At 40.3% G+C, this 16553-nt stretch overlaps 1 protein-coding gene and 1 long non-coding RNA gene across 3 annotated transcripts in view; one reads left to right on the top strand and one right to left on the bottom strand.

Moving 5' to 3' along the window:
• shisal1b (shisa like 1b) overlaps window positions 1–1600 on the bottom strand; it is a 49117-nt gene extending 47517 nt beyond the window's left edge. Inside the window, exon 1 of one of the 2 annotated variants that reach the window (XM_039807943.1) lies at window positions 1053–1600. The gene's annotated coding sequence lies outside the window, so the exon portion shown is untranslated. The remainder of the gene's footprint in view (window positions 1–1052) is intronic. The other variant, XM_039807944.1, reaches the window with a different exon arrangement.
• Window positions 1–16553, top strand: part of LOC120563633 — a 105260-nt gene that overhangs the window by 54055 nt on the left and 34652 nt on the right. The window lies entirely within an intron of this gene.

Below are 16553 nucleotides of genomic sequence, written 5' to 3'. Positions count from 1 at the left end.
TCAAAAGAGACATTTTTGGATTGCATACTGTAAATAAATACAGCCTGAACAAAGGCAGAGTCCTTAAGTCGCTCATTTAACGCATACACAACTGCTCATCCATTCATTACAGAAATTACACAATGGTTCATCCAGGAGTCACAATATGCAATCACAACATGGGCCATGATGTTTTTATGAATTTTTCCTACTCTCCCGTTGTCCGACTAGTTTAAAGCGTGAGTAATTTCTTCCACTTGTGGTAATTAAACATGAGGGCTCACCTAAGAGACTCACTCCCTCCAATACACACCCAAGAGACATATTCTCCATGTGCATGCATGAACACACATACAGGCACATACATAGCACACTAACACACTTTCTATGCACGTGCGCTTGCAGTACACACACTCGGAACAATGTTCACTGTCATTCAAAATCATAAAAGCTCAAAACTAGTGCCCCTGGGCCAGTTTTCACACAGACACAGATTTTTCACAGAGGAGCGGGCTTTTGTGTGAATGAACAAAGGGAATCTCCTTCCTCCTCTGCTCCTCTCTCCCCCTAAATCCTATTATGTGCCACCATGCGTCCCCCACACGGCTGTTTCCAAGTTACCGGCAGCAGCGGCTGCCAATCCCGCTTAATTGCCTCCTGTGTAGAGCGACGGCTGACGAGAGCGAGCTGTCCTCACCTATTCCTGCAGCTCACTCACTGCTACCTCACCAAAGGACAGATTCCCACCTGAGAACCATACTGTATACCTTTGGGAAATGATGCAGTTGTGTTGACCTAGAGAGAAACTTCAGTAACCAATCTGGGGACTTACTGTATGAAAAATAAATGTTACTAAGGGACTTTTAATTATGAGAACTGTTCTCAATTTAAAAAACTGCTCTGTGGGGACAAATAATTTAAGCTTTTATAGACACTAAGGGATGGAAAGCACATGTATATGAAAAGCTTTGAATAGGAAATGTCTTGTTAGAGATAACAAAGTAAAGAACAGAGAATAAAACAATAACAGCAGGCAATGTTTGTTTTAACGATAAGCAGCTTTCCTCACTAACCTTTGCTCGAGCCTGGAGAAAAAGGAAAGGTCTTCTCGCTCACTCCCGCTCGCAGAATTTACCACCCTGTTGCTCCTTGTTTCCTCTTCCTTTGTTGCGACTTCCTCACAAATAGATCCTCCTCATCCTCAGGACCGGGGCTTATATTAACAGCTCATGAGGGAAGCCAGACGGAAGAGAAAGAAAACACACCAGAGAAGAAAAGAAACACTTCTCTTCTCGCCCCTAAGTCCTCCTTGGCAGTGTATCCCCATCCGTCAGAGCACAGCGACTGAGTGCGTTTGTGAGAGAGAGAGAGCGAGTGAGAGAGAGCGAGAGATACTAAGTGGGCGAGTGAAAGTGGGAGGGAGGGAGAGAGAGCGAGCTTGTGTGTATGCACTGGAGGGTGATCCTCTATGGGCAAGGGCTCCTGTTTATCTCCTGGTCTGTCTCCTCTGCATGCATTCCTTCCCGACAGAAGCCACAAGGTCAGTTGCTTTTACAGTAACAAGACTTGGTTTCCTCTTGAGGGAAAATACTTCCTGTTAGTTCTCCGCTCAACTTCCCTCATGAGTAAAATCTCCCTGCGTTTTGTGCCTTTTAACCCTCTCTCTCTCTCTCTCTCTCTCTCTCTCTCTCTCTCTCTCTCTCTCTCTCTCTCTCTCTCTCTCTCTCGCGCAAACACAATCTCCTCTCTGTTCCTGTCTCTTCATTTATTAGCATCCTTGTGAGAGTACATCTAATCCCTCTCCCAGCACTGCCTGTCCAGAGGTTGTTCCACCGACAAGGAATGTGCTGCGATTTCATTTTGGATACAAACTGTACAAAAATACAAACAAACAGAAGCGACATCGTGTCAAACCCACAAATTAACTGATACACTGAAAAAATGAAAACTGCATTCACACATGCATCATCTGATACTGCTCTGTTCTAAAAGTATTTGGCCAATAGAAGTCAAATAAAATACAATATAAACAGAATACTATTAGTATTAACTGATATCTGATAACTGATTTTCTTTGTCATATTTTGTATGTTGGTAAATGACATATCTTTGAGTTTGGAGTGTTGATCGGATAAAACCACCAATTTAACTATTTTCTGATATTTTATAATCAAAATGATGGATCATTTAGTTAAGAAAATAATCTTCAGATTAATGGATAATGCAAATAATTGTTAGTTGCAGCCCTATTGTTAATGCTGGAACAATTGGTTAATCAATTCCAGAAAATTGATTGATTCAAGTAATTTCTCAAATGCCAAGTTCTGTTTAGCCTCACTGGAATTGAATATCTTCTGACAGCTTATTTGAAAAATAAACAGTCTATTTAAAGACATCACTTAAAGAAAACAAGAGCCGTGATCTGCATTGTTTTCACTTTTCTGATTTATAGACAGATTAATTGAAAAAATAGATGAATTGATATGAAAATCCTCATTATGTGCACCTCTATTGCATTTGCCTATCAACATTTTGTGAAGTGTGCCAACAAGGAGCAGATTGGCTTGCTTCAGGCAACTATGGGAATAGTGGCACTTTATGGCCACCTCCCAGCTGTGCTCATCAACACGTTCAGTGCTTAACGTAGATCAGAATTAAATTAAAACTGTCCACATTACACCTAAAAATACAATGGCATTTTTTTTGAAAGCCTGGCTTTATGTCAAACTAGTGGGAACTGTTGGTTTTGTAACATTTACAGGTGTAAAGACAAACCAGTATTGAAATGGGTGACTTGGTCTTGTGTCAGCTCAGCTTGTGTATGGAACATGCTGTAACTGTGATACTCTGCCTTTTTTTTCTCTGCTCTGCTGATTCCTGATGTTACATGGCAGCCAGAGAGCCTAAGTGTCTCCCCTGAGTACAGTGCATAGTTGAGTCAATATGCACACGAAGCGGTGGATCAATCGGGTCACACACACATCACTGCAAGGTGATTCAGGGGCCAACCTGACAGCTTCCTCAACTATGTTGATGAAGTTTCAATCCATCCACCCACCACGGGCAAACTGACAGTTCACACCACAGATGAAGAGGTAGAGAATCTCTCCGGAGCGGGCAAACGAAGTGTATGAACATATGGCCATGTCATCTTGACGCTGCACGTTCGCCCGCTGACCAGGTGAGCAAAGGGTGTTCCCGTGGAGTACCGTGGGTATTGTGCCGTCTCGGCTGGCGGGTGATGCTCCGGGACACATGGCCACATGCAGAAGGCGGAGGAAGCTCTGATTAGGGCCAGCTTTATGTGAAGGGAAGGATGGGCTGAGTGGGAGGCCTGAGGCAGACTGTACAGGGATTGGGCTGTATGAAGATCAGCCAGGAGAAAGTATGCACAGCAGCGATATAATGAGTGTGTGTCTGCATGTGGACTTTGAGAGTGTTTGAGGAAATTACTTAGCTTGTCATTTCCGATGCAGCACAATCATCCACGGGCCATCTTTCTTTGTGCTGTTCTCTCTTTGTGACCAACATTCAGTGCAAATACGAACACTTAGCAAGTGAAAATCTGGCTTAAATCAAGGCTTTTCGTTTTCAGTAATTCATATTGCATTTGCACTGCAAACCAAAAACTATAAATATGAATGAACATAAAACCATAAAAGATGATTTTATTTGTCACAGAAAAGAGCTGTGATGAAATTCTTGCCAGGATTGCTGTTTTTATATGGAACGCTCACCCACAGTGCCAGATAGTAAATATTACACATTTCTCTTACAACCCTTATGAAATATGGAATGGTTTGAAATGTACTCGGGAAATGAGGTCATGATAAATGAACGCAAAGCAGGGAAGTTATGTGGATTGTTCGCTGGCGGCACTTAGTCACAAGAAAGTGCCTCTGATGATCACACACGTCTTTCATACTGTAAATACATCGCTCATTTTGTGCAGTGGCTGGACAAAGGCGGGAGTTTCACCTCCAGGTGTGTGCCATCTCTACAGACTGGAGAGTACACAGAGTTTTTCAGTGTTGTATTTGTTACTTGAGTTGAATTGTGTTCCATGCAGCTGGGCTCATTAATAATACAAGTGGCTTTGTATCATCTGGTCATACCTGTACCTCCTTACAGGTTAAAATGATCTTCTCCACTTCCCTTTTCTCTTTCTGTTAAATGTTCCTACTTCCTCTGTAAGATTCAGACGATAGGAGTTATTCTGCCTAGCGTGGTCTTTCCTCCTTTTAGCCAAGCTCTGGGAGATTTCTTTGAATTGTTTTTAGGAGGCTCCATAAATGTAGAGGATCGGCTTACACGGTTCACTATTAAACCTGCAGGGTATTTGATACAGATGTGACTTTTAATCTATAAAAAAATAACAGAATTCGGCTTAGCTTTGTATTATATGGTCCAAGTGCAAGGAAATTACTTTTTCAAAAGGCTTGTCTGTATTTTATTTTTTGTCCTTTTTCCTCTCTTAGATACTTCTCCCTTCTACTGCACAGGCCTCTGGAGCTGGGTTACCTTCTATTGGAGGGAAATTGGAGGGATTTTATTTTATTTTTTTTTAAATGAATTTGACCTGTAGGTACTTATGCAAAATGCAGCTCAGCTATGAATTAGTGTCCTGCAGCTGATGCCGGGTAGTCCCATGGTAATAAAGTGAGTGAATGCGGTTGTCAAGCTTTTCTCAGGGGCCCGGCTTAAGCACACTAGATCGAGGTCAGAGGCGGCATGGGGAATTGTGCAAATCCCTGCAAGTCATTTCATGTCCTCTGGTCTTTAGATGGATGCTGCTAATAGAAACCTGCATCATGCTGCTTTCTAATTACTAGGGTTGGTCATCGTTTAGGATTTGAACAATTCTGATTCCGATTCTTCCTTTCGATTCCGGTTCTTATCGATTCTCAATTACCGATTCTTTGAGGGGTGGAGTTGAAATGGATCACATGCCTATTTTCACAAATAAGAGGAAAGTTGTATTTTGATTCAATGGTGGTTTGCAGTTTTACCGGTCTTTTTTAATGTAAAATAATAAAGCCACACTAGAGTGCTGCTTACTGTGCTCCATGGCTGCAACACAACAAGCGCCTGGCCGCTTCGGAAACCAAAACTTGGGCATATTAAATTGGAAAAGCGATGATCGGATTTGAAACCGAATCCTCTAAACGATTCCAATAAAGAAACGATTCTACTGGAATCGTCATTTTTGATGATCCCAAATCCTACTAATGACTCGACCAATTATCAAATACCACTTTTGGACATTTTGGTGCAGGTTTTGCTTTTGCTTTGGTTAAATTTAAAAGGTTAGAAAAGGAAGAAGAAAAGTGAATTCTGCCATTTAATTCCCCAAATGAGCTGTTACTTGTTACAGCGGTGTGTCATGTTTCAAGTATAAGCTTTAGAAGTGGGCCTCCACTAGGGGAGACTGGTAAGGACACCCCACCTCCACCCCTTCATATGATCGTGACATGCTTGTTCTGACACAGCCTTTACAGAAAGAAAAAGCAGACACAACATCAGCTGTCAATCGCCTCACAGGGCTGTCCGCATGCTTTCTCTCATTCAGGGAAGTGTGTCCTTCTAATTGCCTTGAAGGTAGTGTTTCTTGTTTCAAGGCTTTAAACCCCATCTTGAAAGCAATGGGGTGTCACTTAACATCAGCAATTACAAGACTCAATCATAAACTGCTCAGCCATCTGAAAAATATTAGGATATTCATTTTTTCCTCCTCCAAAAACAAACAAACCCAGTGAACACGCTAATATGCTGCCGAACAGGCGATCGTTTTTATGGTCCTCTTTGAATACTTGTTGTTCTGAGTTGAGCAGCTGCATTTCTCACCAAAATCGTCTGGAGCGAATTACAACGTGAGATTATATGCATACTTACACACAGAGAAATTAGCTTTCATTGTTGCAGAATATAACTTTTAGCATTTTTAGATGAAATTATTGTTTGGGGGATGATTTAATTAGAGTAAGACCTCCAACTTTTCCTACTTTTGAGCTTTTTTTGACTTTGTACTGCTGAAGAAGTAGGTATTTTACTGACAGGTTTCAGAACATACCTCCACTGTGTTTTGTTTTCTTTGAATCAGTCATACATCTAATCAATGTCATCTCCGACTGCATGTGACGTGACAAATCGGTCCTAGCATCAAGCTGAAATAGCTTTGCTCTCTCTCGGGAGTCACTCTGTCCAAACTTCAAACTTTTGCAGCTGTCATCATATTGCCAAGCCTGAGGTCATCTCTGGTGTTACTGTTTCTATTCTACTAGCATTTCACCATCATCCCATAATAACTAACATTTGTACTGTCAAAACACAAACGCACTACTGTTCTTCTTCAATCTGCACCATGTACTGTATGCATTTTCTTTTCCAACTTGAGCGTCCTTTTAGAAATGAGATGCTCATTGGGGAAGAAAGGATACTTGATAGAACTGAAACAATTAGTTGATTAGCCTATTAGTCAAACAAAAAAGAACATAAAACAGGAACTATTTTTTATAATTAGTAAATTGTATATTTTTGGATTAAGGACTGGTGGTCGGACAAAACAAGTTATTTAAAAATGTCACTTTTGGCTCAGGAAATTATTTTATTTGCATTTGAATTGTCTGGTATTGTTTATTCAAGCCTTATACTTATACTAATATTAAACTATTTAAATAAAAGGCTTGGCATCTTAGACAAATAATGGACTTTTTAAATGACAAAATTATATATTTTGTTGATTCATTAAATTAGTAAGAATATTACACAAAATCCAGTAATTATCAGACTTTTACAGATCCTCGATAAAGTTAAATTAAATTGCATCATTTTTATTTGCTTTCATGTTATTTAACTACAGTATTAATTTATGGATCTTCAATATTTAATATTAGTGAAAAGTTTGGTGATGGGAACATTGTTTCTGTGATGTGCAAAGTTGTAGAGGTGACAGATTTGGAAATTGTGCTGTGAGGCCAACTGCGAAATGGGGGGATTTAATTAGAAGAGGCAAATCATTTTAAAAAAACAAAATGCTACCAAACTTACATAACCCAAATGACTTTGTCCTCAAAAACTATTACTTTTATAGGCAAATACTCCTAATACTAATTTAAGGATGGCTCCTAAATCATAATGTGTGTGCCAGCCCAGTCAGTGTCCACATTTTGAAATGGTAAATAAATCATTCCGGAACAAAGCTCTTAAAATCGTTTTGTATAACATACTCAAAAGATGAAGAGGCCAAGAGAAATGTCAGGCGACACAGAACCGCTCCATAAAATATTTACCAGCTGTGAATAATATGTCTGCTCTTTTTATCCTTGCCTGTGTGTACACAAGAAAGCCTCAGAGTAACGTCACCTATCGGGATACTTGAAGCCTCAGTGGGGAGAGCAACTGTCAGTCAAACTGAAACGGACTAATTAATGGAGGTCCATGTAAATTTTGTATGAGGTTTTGGGGAAAAGCTTTCAATATGAATTTATGTGAATATCTGCAACGCTCCTACGTGGTAACCCACTTTTGGCAAAAAAAAAAACAACAACAAAAAACTCTCATCATGGTGACCGTCACGGCCCGATACCTTGTTATTGCTGTCATAAAGCACTGGAATTACTTTTGTGTTTGTGATTAAAGATGATGCATTATTACTACAATCCTCCCCTGAGATAAGGTTGTTTTTTGTGTAAAGTTTAATAGTTTTTCACCTCAAGAGCAATCGTGTCTTTCACAACGATTGATGCCTTCACTGTCAATTTGGTCCAGGGTAATTAGTGAGAAAACAATGCAGGAAATATCAGCGCTGAGATCAACTCCACTCTCTCCCAGAAGCTTTGGCTGAAAAGCATCTTTTTTCTTTACAGCCTCGATAATAAAATAAAGCAGTGCTTCAGCAGCTTGTAAAAATGTCAGTGACTGTAGAATAGCTGATGAGCAGCATGGGTGTAAGGTAATGGCTTTAAAGCTATATTGCGTAGTTTCTGTCTCCCCCCATGAGGAATTTTAAGTAATGACAACAAAACTGTTGGCGCGTCCATGATACAAGCCTTACGTAATCGCACACGCGCCCCCACCCCTCCTCAATGCAGTTGCTAGTAGCCAAGGAGGACACGGAGGATTAAAAAAACATGATGGACTCTTCAAAAGAGGTCATTATCTTCACCCGAGCTTCTGCGTGGGAAAGTCGCCAGACGACACAATCTTCTGAACAAAGCTATACTGACAAATACAGAGAGAGTTGTGTGGAGCTGTTAGTCTTAAATAACTTTGTAGCAACTCATTTGGCAATGGCTTGAATGTAACGGGCGTTCATTAATATCAAAAAGTAACGCACTAAAGCTTTAAGGTTCCTGTGACAGGGTTTAACTTGGCCAATGACAAACTTATGCAATATCAAAGGGAGGTGGGTGATATATGGAAAAAATAAGCAGAATTCAACATACAAATGTTGTGTTTAAGTTCAGAGATGTTATTAGTGACTGATGATATATTATGCTGATCTCTCAAGAACAGAAGCAGCATTAATGGTCGTAAAGCAAAGATTAACTAGAACTGCAAGCAGTTATGACGGGGTCCAAGCCTCCTTGTCGTGAGTCGCTCCTGACAACCCGGGGAGCGCGAAAGCAGAACCCAAAGCGTAACGGTGGTGAGGCAAACGTCAGGAAATATCGAGAGGTGTGAGCCGCAAGGTCCGTGGTACATTGCCGTTGCAATTATCCCATTAACATTGATTGAGTAAAAGGGCCAAAACTGGTCTACGTTGACTATACCCCTAATGGCAGATATTTGGCAAATTTGGTACAGAGCCTCAGAGCAGCATGCCGAACAAGCACTACAAGTTTTGTGTTGATAGCAATTACTACGGCAGAGAAATTGCAATCGCAAATCCCCCATTTTGCATACATTAGTTATGTAAAATGGCCGAAACACATAGACGTTCATTATAACGCCCCCTAATGACCGATCTTCGCCAAATTTGGTACAGAGCCTCGGAGTGGGATGTCTAACAATAATACCAATACCTATTAATTTGGCTGAGATATTCTAAAGTTCGTGTTTTGTGGCTACCTACGGAAATTTGTTTAGTTATAAATTGCGCATAGTTTAATGTAGTTTAAAATTCTATTGATAACTTTTGGTCAGGTCCATCTGGAGATGATACGTACCAGGTTTCTTAGTGGAAATGGGCGTGGCCTATATCATCAGATTCGGCTCGATACAAGGAACACATGGATGTAATCTAATGTGTAATGTGGGAATTACAGGCAAAAACACGTTTGATGTAATTATAGTGCCACCTAGTGGTCCATATGTGTTTTGGTATGTGAGGTCCATGACCCATTGTACATTTACACTGTAAATCTGAAGTTGCTCACATTAGTGCAAGTGGTGAATCCAAACCTGGTACCCCTTGGGCCACGCACACTTTGACAAATCAGTATCACACTGTAGGCGTGGCCTCATGAGTGGCCCTAGATGGTACCCTCACAATTTTGTGAGATATGAACTACAATGAGATATAAAAGTTTTGTACTTGTAGTGCCCCGTAGTGGCCAATTTTTCGTAAAATTAGTTGGGGAGCCCCAGAGGGGGATGGCAAACAATAATCTAAAGTTTTGCATTGATAGCACTTATTTTGGCCAAGATACGGCTATGGATATGTTTTTGGAGCTAGCTACACAAATTAGTTTGTGCGTAATTTGCACAATTTTCATCTGATAAAAATTCTTTTAATAACTTTTTGTCAGGTCGGTCGGGGGATTCATACGTACTGATCAGTCGCACGGTCTTGGAGGAGTTCGAAAAAGTAGGTTTACGATAAATCGTGATTTTTCACGCATAAAAGTCTAGGCGGAAATGGGCGTGGCCTATATCATGAGATTCAGCATGGATATGTATATTTTTAATGTGATGTATGGTTTGGGAGTTATAGGGCCAAACTCGTATCTATGCTATAGCGCCACCTAGTGGTGGACATTTTTTTTGTCTGAGGTCCTTGCAGAGATCTGGACCAGTCCTGAAAATGGCCCCCACCAGTATGCGGTTTAGGCTCTAGCGGGACTTTTAGGCAAAGAAGAATAAGAATTATCATCTTTTGTACAACAAGTAGTCCTTAAAGAACTTTCTGCCTAACCTCTAATTAGCCTTTTATAGCTCAGGCTTCTGTATCATGGCAACCCTACTGATAGTTTCAGCAATCTGGTGCCAAAAATTAAAACCAGAGGAGCATGTGGCCGGTTAGCTCGGTTGGTGGAGCGGGCGCACATATATAGAGGTTTATTCCTCAATGTAGAAGGTCCAGGGTTCGAGTCTGACCATTGACGGTTTTCCTATAGGTCTTCCCCTTTCATGTCTGAGCTGTCCTATCTTTAAAGGCGGAAATGCCCATACAAAATCTTTAAAAAAAAACTAAAAACAGAGGTGCATGGAAGAGACCATCCCAAGATCATTTCAAGAAGTTGAAATAGGCCTACAACTCTTTCTGGCGTTATTGCAAAAATGTTTAACGGCAACATTAAGTTGCAAATCTTTGAGGTGAGAGGCTTTTGTTATGTCTGCCCAAGTCAAATCTAACACACCTGGTAGTCTGGCTCCTTGTGTCTCAGACGGTGATTCACAGCTCTAGCTTGTCAAAAAATAGATTTAACATTTGATAAAATGACCTCCTTTATCAGATCTGACCACAATGAAGCAGACACAAACAATACATTGACAAAATTCATCTGTTAGGGGCAGCAGTGAGGATTACTAGGCTGGACCAACATCTCCATATTGCTTTCAATATATGGCAATCAGAGTAACATAAAGGCTGCAGCAGCGCAAGGTAAAACATGCAAGATATTAAATGCACATCTTCAACCACCATCTTAGATAACTTTAATCAATATATTATCTTAATCATAGTCTTTTATGCACAAAATCAGTTTAATAAATTAGCAAACACTGTGAAAGACTTTTTCACATATCAGATCAGTCTATAAAAACCATTTTGCCCTCACAATGCAACTGGAACAAAAGAGGTTAAAAAAACCCTCTTACAATAACAATGTCACCAACAGTCTCTTGATGTATCTTGATGCAGTTGGCATGTTCATTCATGTCAACTGCGTGGATGAATAAATAAATATCCAGAAAAGAAACCGCATGTGGGCAAAATAGGAATTAAACTTGATGTGCTGTCATTCAATGCTTGATGATGAAAGTGATGTGAACATGTCTGTAGTTTCACTGTTAGAAGCGGTGGGGAGCATCCCTCATGCTCACAATGGTCATTTATTCATAGAAAGTATTTAAAATCCATGAGTGATACAGCCTGTCGGAGAAGAGAAGACACTTCTTCCTCGCTATAATAACTTTTTTAACTCACAGCTGCTAAATGTTGCACAAGCACGCAACTCTTTCTATAAATGTCATGTCTGAATAAAGCTGTAAGGAACATTACCGTTAATACACGTATGTCTGAACACCATCACTGACTACATTTACATGCTAATAATATTCCGGTTTTTGCCCTAATTCCAAAAAAGACGATATGCCGACCAAGCTGTTTACATGGCCAAAGAAAGTGAGTATTCTACCAATATTCCCGTTTACATGTAGCCGTGCAAAACAGGATTTTTTCAAAGTTTACCAGCGGCGGCGGACTTGTTGGACCGTGCGTACACAGCGTCCCTCTTTCATTCCTTCATCCAGCCTCTTGAAAAGGTCGGCGTAGCGATGTTTGCGCATATCCAAAAACCTGTTGATATTCAAGCCTTTGATAATGTTTAAAAGTAGCTGTGTTTCTCCTTCTTATCGGGTCTGCAGGTTTGCAAAATGTTGGCTGGTTGGTCTGTGTACAGAAACCATAGCAACGCACAGAGCTGACCATAAGCCTGTGGTAAAAACCCTGATTGAGACACATTCCGAATGCGCTGTATACATGTCCAAACAATGCCTCTAAAACCCGAATAATACCGGAATATTCCACATGTTTTAATCGGAAAATGCTATATTCTTATTCTTATTTGGAATATCCAACTGGAATATGCTGTTTACATGACCTGTATCAAATTCGGAATATTGTCATTCGGGACAGTGGAATATATGTGTGCATGTAAACATACTGAGTGTAACAGATGACGCCAGAAATGTTTTGTATTCTTTGTCTGTAAAGGGCCTTTTATAGGAGTATAGGTCTAAGACACTGACCACCTGACCTTACCATTACTATCTACTTCCAACAAGTCCAATTAGGCCTTTTCCAACCTTGCAACGTCTCATCTCCAGTTTCTGTTTGTCTACTCTAAGCCTCAGTGCTTTTCCGATGTTTCATATAGACTGCATTAAAATAAATTAACTCTATTATGTGATGACCTGCACCTTCCTGTTAGCCAAAATAGTCAAACTATAAAGTTGTTTCAAGTCGTGGCCTGTTTGAATAGCAACACCTTGGTAGTTGACTGGACACCATATTCCTCAGTTATTAAATTGCTTATGGAGGAACAAATGGCTTTTAATAAGTCCTACAAAATACCACAATGGGTCTTGTGAAAATGTCTTCACAATAGCTCTTTGTGAGGGGGTAGAGAGAGTTGTGTTGCAGTTGCAGCAAAAACCAAGCCAGTGACTGTTTTAAAAGCAGTGGTAAACTAAAAATAAAATAAAATGTATTTATTAAACGTGAAACATTTATATGCATGGTAAAAATGGCCTGCCTTTCTCTTCATATATCTATGGCCTTTCGCCTGTCCTGTGCACAGGCACAAACAGAATAGTGTTGTGTGCCAGGGGCTGTGTATGAACACCAGATTTCTTTCCAACGCACACCTAGAACGAACAAATATCAGACTGTGAGGAAATATTCACTGAATTTGCCAAAATAGTGTACTGGATTAGAATCACTGACTCCCCTTTTACGTCATTTAACCAAAGTACTGAAAGTGAAAGTAGTGAAAGTTTGATGGCTTTACTAGATGATAAGGTAAATGGACCTCCAAAGTTATTGTAATTCATACTGAGGGAGATATAATTTCTGCACCAAATTTAATGACAATCATAGCTAAAAAATGCTTAAACAGCACCTAACACTAAAGTTGCAATTTACTGAAATAAAACTGAAAGTTATATAAAAAAAGATAACTTATGTGAAATCCATGAAAACCTCAGGTGGGTTTTCTGAAGGGCTAAATAAATTATACACCATGGTCGGCACTCCTGTTTCTGGGAGCAGATGAGGTGTTGATATGGTTTTCAGTTCAATGACACAAACATTAACGTTCATTTAAGCTTTTACAGATGTCCTCCACGAGGCCTTCTAGAGAAAGGGCACACAGACTGTCAACATGGCAAAGGACTTATTTTTATAATGTTTACATTTGAGGCTTTTAGAGACATACTTATCCAGAGGAGCTTAAAATGAGTGAGTAAGTAATAGCTCAGGGAAACAGCCACACAATGCACAGTTGCTGTGGGGACCAAATCTCTCAAACTTCCTGTGTAACTACAACACTGCCACCACACTGTAGTCTTTCCTAGACAGATGTATAGATAATGTTAACTCATAAAAGACAACATTGCCACCAACCACCTTACACTGTGAAGCCTTACCCCTCTGTCCAAACACTCAAAGTGGGTGTATTGATTGTAAAATGATATGAAACTCAGCATACCCTCCTATTTGTGATTTTGTGAGCATCACATATTTGATATTTTCACAAATTTACAAAACAAGTTACTTCCCGAGACCATTCTGCGTCCGGAACTTAGCGCCGCCCAAGACGATTGTGATTGGTTTAAAGAAATGCAAACAACCCAGAGTGTTTTATTCTCCTATTCCAGATGTATCTGTGGTGTAGCCAGACATTAGTCCACAGTGCTGTGCAGATAGGTCCGGAAAAACAAGACTACCTGATTTTGAGTGTTAAATCTTTTACTATAATTAAATACTAAATAGATGCTTAAAGTAGTACAAGTAGGTTACATATAGAAGAACATAAAAGCAAAGTTCTTGTCTTTAAAATTGTTGTTGATTAGAGATGGAATAATGATCAGCACTTTAATCTTTAATCAACATAAGAGCCATTTGATGTGATTGCACAAGGTCGTTAGACAGCTATTCAGATCGCATGTGTGTGTGTGTGTGTGTGTGTGTAAGTGTAAGTGTGTAAGTGTGTGTCTAGCTGCTTAAAACCAGGTGAATCAGCGATGTGAGTGAGGCTCTTTGGAGCACGTCCTCATGCCTGATGAGCTGACCTCTGACCTCAGTGTGTGTGACGGCATTGCAAGATCCCTCTGCCTATATAGAGGCTGCTCACGCACTGAAGCCTGAAGCTACTAGCTCATAAGTTTGATGCAATAAATCTGAAACCCATATCTTTTTCCCAAGCTCCAATTAGATAGATGATTCTGGCTGTTTAAATATGGTCCTGCTCTGTAAAAATCAAAAGGTGGATAGCATTAGAAAGTTGTTGACATTTCTAGGGCCAGTCTCTGAACAGATATGCTTTTCTCTGCTTTAATTGGAAGTATCACATAGGGATGCCCCGATCAATCGACCGCCGATCATTATCGGCCGATATTTACTAAAAACGCGCAATCTGCATTAATCTCCTCTAGTGGCCGATAAACTACTACACACATATAGTTAAACACTCTCATGCATGTGGCTGAGAGCAACAACCGTGTGCCTGCGCCTAACTGCCTGGTCATGTGTAGTGAAGTCCCCTCCCTCCCAACCACCTCATTGGCCAGGAGCTGAAGATGTAGTTGCTCGAGTTGATCAGACACGCGCACACTACTACAAACAAAACAAAACATGTCAGTGGTGTGGAACTTCTACAAAGTGTGTGAGACTGATATTACATATGCCATCTGCAATGTTTGCCAGGAGAAAATATCTTGTGGGGGAAGAAAGACTTAAAAACAAATTTAACACAACTTATTTAATTCGGCACTTGAAGACTGGTCAACATAGACCAGGGCTCTAGAGTGCGACCAATTTGGTCATACATGCAACCAAAATTTGTAAGGGTGCAACTAAGATTTTTAGGTTAGGTCGCACCGGTGCACCTAACGTCCTCGCATCTGCTGCCTCTCCACGAACGAATATCGATATGGTTTAATGTTGCGTTACATGACCCATTCCTTCTGTAAAGCCGTGCCTGTGTTTGGATCTCTCCTCCGCATTTTTTTTTAAAGATTTCGGCCTTTATTCTGATAGGAAAGCTGAAGACATGAAAGGGAAGAGAGAGGGGGGAATGACATGCAGGAAAGGGCCGCAGGTCGGAGTCAAACCTCTATATATTCCAACTGAGCTATCCGGGCGTCCTCTTTCTCTTTTAATCAGTCTGTTATTGTTGTTGAAAACAAGTGAAGGAACTTTCTCAGAGATATACATATTTTTTTAATATATCCTAGGCTATTTATTTCTGATAACTTTCATTTACATGTGTTGCAGCTGTATATTTTCAAACTGGTAAAGGCAAAGACAGGGTTTCTGTCTTGGCATTTTATTTTAATCACAATCTGTTTTAATAAAAGAGCTTGTGAAAAGTGGCTTTGACTTAAAACTGAACATTTAGCCCACTTTGTAAAAAAATACAGAGCTACATATCGTGTATCGCCATTCAGCATTAACGGCGACGCAAGGAAAAATTTGGGTGTTCCTAAATTTTGTGCTGGTTCACCTAAATAAAAAAGTTAGGCGCACAAGTGCAACCAAGGAAAAAATTTAGTCTGGAGCCCTGCCATAGACTGTGTAAAATTCGTCACCCGGCAGAGCATGGCGGGTTAATTACAGTAAACTCACAGCGGAGAGTGAAAAAAACTGCAAAGCGGCACCCAAACGGCAGGTAACGCAAACAACGATAGACACCACACGCCCGTATGAACGTGACAGTCAGAAGGCTATCACTAGGAAAGTCATGGAATTTATAGGGGTGGATGACCAGCCACCCCGTGTGTAAATGAATTACCATAATGGTATGTAATTATTACATTGCATATTTCAGTTGTCCTTTTAGCCCTAGCCTACTGCTCCGTTGATTGAATAGACTAGAATAGAAAATAGCAGAGCCAGTAAATAGTGTGTGTGGTGGTGACCGTGATTGCCAAGCGAGCGGTCTGGGCAGAAGAGAGTTTAAGTTTAGTAATGAAGATATCAAGTGAATGTACAGCACATTGATGTATAATAAGAATGATGCAGCAGAGCTTGCAGTTTTGTGCACTGTATCAAAGCTGTAGCAGGAACACTGGCGCGTTTGTGATGCCGAAAAAAGTTGTGCCATGACAGTGACAGGTAATCCTCCGCTGTAACGGAAGCACTTTGAGCTGCAGGGACTGGACTGGAGGTGTATAGTGTATAGATAATCAGGTAGCCCAGTAAAAAATGTAACCACTGTCCGTCTCTATTCAGTGCACTAGGTATATTAAACTGCAGGTAACCATAGCAACAGTACTTCTACTTCATGCTACATTAGCGGTTAATTCTCACTGGTGAAACTGGCACACTAACCAAGGGTGTGGTTAAGTGGCCGTGGTACAGTGGTGGAAGAAGTATTCAGATTCTTGACTCTAAAAGTAAAAATATCGCA

The sequence above is a fragment of the Perca fluviatilis genome, chromosome 8, assembly GCF_010015445.1.
Source record: "Perca fluviatilis chromosome 8, GENO_Pfluv_1.0, whole genome shotgun sequence".
Taxonomy (NCBI): domain Eukaryota; kingdom Metazoa; phylum Chordata; class Actinopteri; order Perciformes; family Percidae; genus Perca; species Perca fluviatilis.
The sequence above is the reverse complement of the archived record's forward strand: the minus strand, read 5'-3'. Positions and strand labels throughout refer to the sequence as shown.